Source organism: Otolemur garnettii, unplaced genomic scaffold (genome assembly GCF_000181295.1).
Source record: "Otolemur garnettii isolate 467f Iridium unplaced genomic scaffold, OtoGar3 scaffold00093, whole genome shotgun sequence".
NCBI classification, from domain to species: Eukaryota; Metazoa; Chordata; class Mammalia; order Primates; family Galagidae; genus Otolemur; species Otolemur garnettii.
In genome coordinates this window covers 3911909-3917919 of record NW_003852488.1, presented here as the reverse complement: position 1 = coordinate 3917919, position 6011 = coordinate 3911909, and positions in this window count along the sequence as shown.

The following is a 6011-nucleotide window of genomic DNA, read 5'->3' as shown; positions in this document are numbered from 1 at the left end:
TGGTAACATCTTTATATAGCTAGTTTTAAAATTTACTTAAAAGGAAGAAATATACAAACTGTATCCAGTTTTAGTGAAAAGATGCTGGAGAGTTTATCAACTAGATCAAGCCTAAGATTTTTATCACATTTAAAGATGGCTAAACAACTACAAAAATATTATTATTTTATTTATTTTAAAGCTGAGGTTATTTTAAATACTAACATTTTTGAAGTATAACACCTACATAAAAACATGCATTTCAGCCTGTAATCCTAGTACCTTGGGAGGCTGAAGGGGAGGATTAATTGAGGTCACGAGTTCAACACCAGCCTGAGCAAGAATGATACCTCATCTTTATGAAAAATAGAAAAATTTTCCAGGCATAGTGACCTGCACCCACAGTCCCAGCTATTCTGGAGGCTAAGGCAGGAGGATCACTTGAGCCCAGGAGTTTAACATTGTAATGATCTATAACAATGTTACTTCACTCTAGCCCAGGCAACAGAGAGAAACCTGTCTCAACATTAAAAAGAAAAGATACATTTCCTTAGTATATAGCTTGATGAATTTTCAGAAATTGGAAACACGTACATAGCCAGTATCCATATCAACAAATAGAACATTGCCAGCATCGGGAACACTTCCTGCTCAGACTTCCTTTCAGAGATCAGTATTTTTGACGGAAGAAAACAAATGTGAAGAAAAATGTGGAGTTACATGATAACCATCTGACTTCTTTTCTTCATCCATAAATGAATGGAACAGTAAGCATACTCTGCTAAATGTGAACAACTCTATGAAATATGCTTTAAACTAAGTATAAGAGGGTGCACAAATGAACAATATTATTTTAATTTTCTATCACTAAAAAGTACCCATTGCAGAGTTCGCCTTGGAAAAATGATCAGGCTTGGCTCAAACTGTGAAGAAGAGGGAGTGTTGCTGGGGAATGCCAGCAGGCTGCCTTCCAAGAGACCTCTCAGAGTCTCATTACCTTAGTAGATTTGCCTGGCTCTGAGTCTGGCCCTCGGCCTTTCCAGACACTGAAAACTAGTTGTCTATTTCTAAGGGGCCTAGCGATATAAAATAAGCTCGTGGGACTGATTTTAAAAATCAAAGGGCTGATTTAATAATTTACAATGAGGGGACCAGGCACTTGAATCTACTGTCCAGAATATTTTCTCTCTGCTGATGCTCCTTCGGGGAAGCCACACTGCACTCATTAGCTTGCTCGGTGAGATGGGTTCAGAATAAGAATAATTAGGTGTGGGGAAGCTCCTCCTATACTGTGTGATCTTTTTATACAAGTGCAATCCTGTACCTTGCCTATTATCTTCAGACCAACTCAGTTGCCAGCCTAACAAGAAAGCATTCTGAAGCCTTTACTTTCCAAGAAATGAAGTGTATGAACCTTTTCACCCTAGGAAAATCCTGTGTACACATTATTACTGTTCCAGATGTCCAGGTTAATAAGATGCAAACAGCATTTCAGGCCCCAAACCCTCTGACTTGGTGCCCTGTCTCTCCTCTTTAGAAGGCATGGCTGTCTGGGGCCCCTTTCTTTGCCTTCTCTTTCAGGTTCCTTTGGCAGAGCTATGTGAGCACCTGAGCTGGAAGCACGTACTCCTGACAGCACATGTTGACCAGCATGCCCACAATTAGATATGTGATTCCGAGACTTCATAGCTGAATGCTTTGGGCACTTCTCGCACTCGGCACTCTGCTGGGAAATGGCCACCATCTTCTTCTGCCTCTGCCCAGTTTACTCTATCTGGTTTAGAAATCTTCACCCCCATTCCAATCCCCAACCAAGTGAACAGTCATTTCTTTAATAATGTTAATATTTTCAATTATTAAACTCTTGTGTATTTGTGTTGCCCATCATTAAAATGACTACAATAATGTTTAAATATTAGGATCGATTCAGCAGAATTTGATTCTAAGTTCTGGTATTTATATTGATAAATGATCATAAAAACTGGCAATATGTCTCTACTGTGGGTAAACCTCACACTCCCTATAGCCTTCATTAGATAATTTGGGAAATGGGTTGTTTGAGGATTTATTGAAATAATAAAGCATTTGAATTGGTATATGACACTAAATATGAAAATAAAATTTCTCAACTCAAAGGCAAAAAAAAAAAAATCTAAATCTGAAACCAAATTTCTGTTCTGAATCCAAATTTGGAGTGAATTTCAAATAGTTAATATAAAAAATCAGCATTTGTTGTTTGTTGGTTATAGGTTTTCATCTTTATGAATTTTTGAGGCATAAGAATTGTGGGTTTTGGGCCTGGCACAGTGGCTCACATCTGTAATCCTAGCACTCTGGGAGGCCAAGCTGGGAGGATCCTTTGAGCTCAGCAAGACCCCATCTCTATTAAAAACAGAAATATTACCTGGGCACTGTGGCTGGTGCCTATAGTTTCAGCTACTTGGAAGGTTGAGACAAAAGGATTGCTTGACCCAGGAGTTGGAGGTTGCTATAAGCTAGGCTGAGGGCATGACACTGTAGCCCGGGGCAACAGAGTGAGCCTCTGTTTCAAAAAAAATAAAATAAAGTAAACTAAAATAAAACAAAATTGGTATTTTGCATTAAATTCATTCTCTAATATATGAAGAATCCTTAAATAGGATTTATTTTCAAAAGATTCAAGGCCCAAAAGTATAAATGACAACATTTTAAAACATACTTTAAAGTTTTGTTTTTTGTTTTTTTTTGTCAGCTAAAATGTCAGTAAACTAAATTATTCTTAAAGGTCGAAATTACGACAAAATATATTCAGTATTATTACACTGTGTGACTTATATTAAAATAAGCAAGCACTTAATGACTTAAAAGGATGAAGAGATTCTCCTCAATTTTTTGGCTAATATGTGATGAATAGTTACATCAGTTATTAAAATACTTCTCTCTTTTTAAGTTCTTAATTTTTTAAGCAAAGTTTACAGTATCATGATCATCATCAAATATGACAGTATCCTTTTCCTTTTATAAAAATGCCTTTATATGTAAAAGGATTGAATTCTAACATATGAAACGCATGAGATTTTCAATTTGTTACACCAAGAGGAATCCATGAAAATACATATCAGTTATTACCAATGAATCCAGATAGCAATAAAATACTAGTCTCAGAGATGATGAAGTTCATGATCACCGTGAACGAGTGTGGAGATGTCAGGACAGGCACTAAAGTAGGCACTAAGCTGTTCAGCCCTTCAAGGGCCAGTGTGAACGTCTCAGTTACAGGACGGGCTTTTGCCAATCTCCAGGCAGTTTGTTTTTACCAATTGTATAACTAAAGCCAAAGCATAAGGAATCTCTACTTAAGAAATATTAAATAATTCTCCCATAATAATCAGTATTGCATATGTTCTTCTCTGTATGTCATCTAATTTTCCAATAGTACTTAGAAATCAAGTGATAAATATTGATTTCAAAAATAATAGTTATTCTGTTGGTTTGAATTTGGGATTCAAAAACATTAACATGTCTCCAATCAAAGGCAAAATAAATTCTAAATCTGAAAATGAGTATTTTACAACGCTGTTTCTTATAAAGAAACCTAAACTGTTTCCGAAAGGACCATTTGTAAATAGCAAATTACTAATAAATTTAGTGTCACATTTTAAATGTTTCAATCTGAAATATTTATATAACTAAGTTAATATTTAATCATCTGAGCATTTTCTTTCACTCTGAATTCTGAATTTTTTTTGAATTGTTTTATTTTTGAAATAGAATTCACTCTTAGGATAATGTGATAAATGTTTTGTCAGCAGTTTTTAAAAAGAGCCTCTTGTTGTAATGAAAACTGGCAGATACTGAACAGACAAAGTCTCAGAATAATTGATATAGACAACAGCAGTAAGAATTTAGACTCCCAGTAGGCAAACCACCTGTACAAACAACACTTCTAACTTCAATTTGAGTTCCTGGCTTCTGAACACTCGATTATTTAGGGCATTCAAAGGCTTTCACTAGACGTATCTATAGCTCTGAATTGTAATGATGCTTTTATCATTAAGATTAGATTTCAGTGACAAATATTATAATTGCTATGTTGATGACAAATGCTTTTTTCCATTGGAATGCTCAACTTTCTCTTTTAAAATATTCTATAAATTTTCTTTAAAACATCTTAATGCTATTTTACCTTGACATCTTCAAAGTCAGGCATTTTTAGAGACAGAATATAAAAAGACAAAAAATGACCATCCAGATGGTTACGCATTCCAGAGTTGTCATTGTATTGTCATCCAGAGTCTGTTCTGGATTCTTAAAAATGTAGCTTGGGTTAGAAGGATGAACTGCTTGTAAAATGTTCTCTTTTAGTATTTGTATGCATTGAATATACTGTCATTACAATGAATTGACTTAAAGTCCCTAATTCGTATTTTAAGAAGCAATAATGTTCTGTTTTGTTTTACTTAAGGATGGAAATTTATATCATTTTAAATAAATAAATGAATATATATATACACATATATATATATACACATATATATATTTAGGGCCATTTTTAATTTGCATTAAAAAAGTGTGAAGGTAGTACAGAGAATTACCACATACCCTGGAAAAAGTTCCCCCTATTATTAACTTCTTACATTAGGGTGGTAAGTTTGCTACCATCAATGAAACAATTCTGATACACTACTATTAACTATACTCCACACTTCCTTCCTTCACTCGGCGTCCTTTTTAGATTTAAAGAGCCTGTCCAGAATACCACAGTGTCTCTATTCATTATGTATGCGTAGAATCCTCAAGCCTGTGACAGTTGCTCAGACTCTCCTTGTTCATGATGACCTTGACAGTTTTGAGGAATATTGGTCAGATATTTTGAAGAACTCTCATGAATTGGATTTTTTCTTTTTTCTAATAGACCGGGATTTTGGATGTTAGGGAGGAATACCAAGGTGCTGAAGTGCCATTTTCATGCCTTTATGTCAAAGCTCTATATTATAGATGTGACTTATCACTGCTGATGTTGACCTTGAACCTTTACTTAGTGTTCTTCAGGTTACCCCACTGAAAATATACTTTACCCTTCCCATATTGTGCTGTTACTCTGCGTAATCCAAATTTCAGCCCTGCTGCCTACCTCCTTGAGGGCAGAATATTTACACAAGTCACTGAAATTTTTCTGTAAAAAAGATTTCTCTCTTCTCTCCATTTATCCATTCATTAATTTACTCATATTGTTCAGAGCCATTAACATTTATTTTATGCACTGTTATCATCTAATGCAACTTTATTTATCTTGAAGTGTCCCATCTTTGGCCTTTGGGAATTCTCTACTTGGTTCTTGTATTGTTTTTATATATTCTGTGTGTGTTGGGGGGGGAGTGTGAGAGAGGGAAAGAGAAAGAGAGACAAAGACAGAGACAGCTGTGTGTTGGGGTGTGTGTGTGAGAGTATGTTAATTTCTTAATTCCCAGCACTATAACATACTCTAGGCTTATCTTGTATTTTTCCTGTCCCAATCCTAGAATCAGCTATTTCTCCAAGGAGATCTGGTTCCCTTTACTGAAGAACAATATTAGAAACCAAGATTGGGTCCTGGGTATCCTCAATGCTACTGGTGTGTCATGGATTGTAGGTCATTTCAGGTGACAGAGCAAGGAAATCTGTGTGTGTGCGTGCATGTGTATGTGCCAATCCCTGTATCTACACATATCTCTAAATATTGCTATGTGTAATCCTCTGTGTCTGTGTTACACTAAACCTGATTTCATACTGATGACTCTGACTTCAATTCATTACCAAATGGATCATTCTAGTTTCCTCCCCTTGTCTACCACCTCTAAACTATTGTTCTAAAAGCAAAAAACTTGGGTCCAACCAATCTTCGTTCATTTACCTCATTAATTAATTTCAGCACACCTCAATAATGGTTTCAGAACTGTTAACCCACACGCCATAAAAAACAAGTGTATCAGCTGGCTGGCAATGAGTACGTGGAGTTCCTTTTTACTCTCGTCTCAAACTCCCCTCATTTTTAAAGTTTAGTTAAGTCAGCA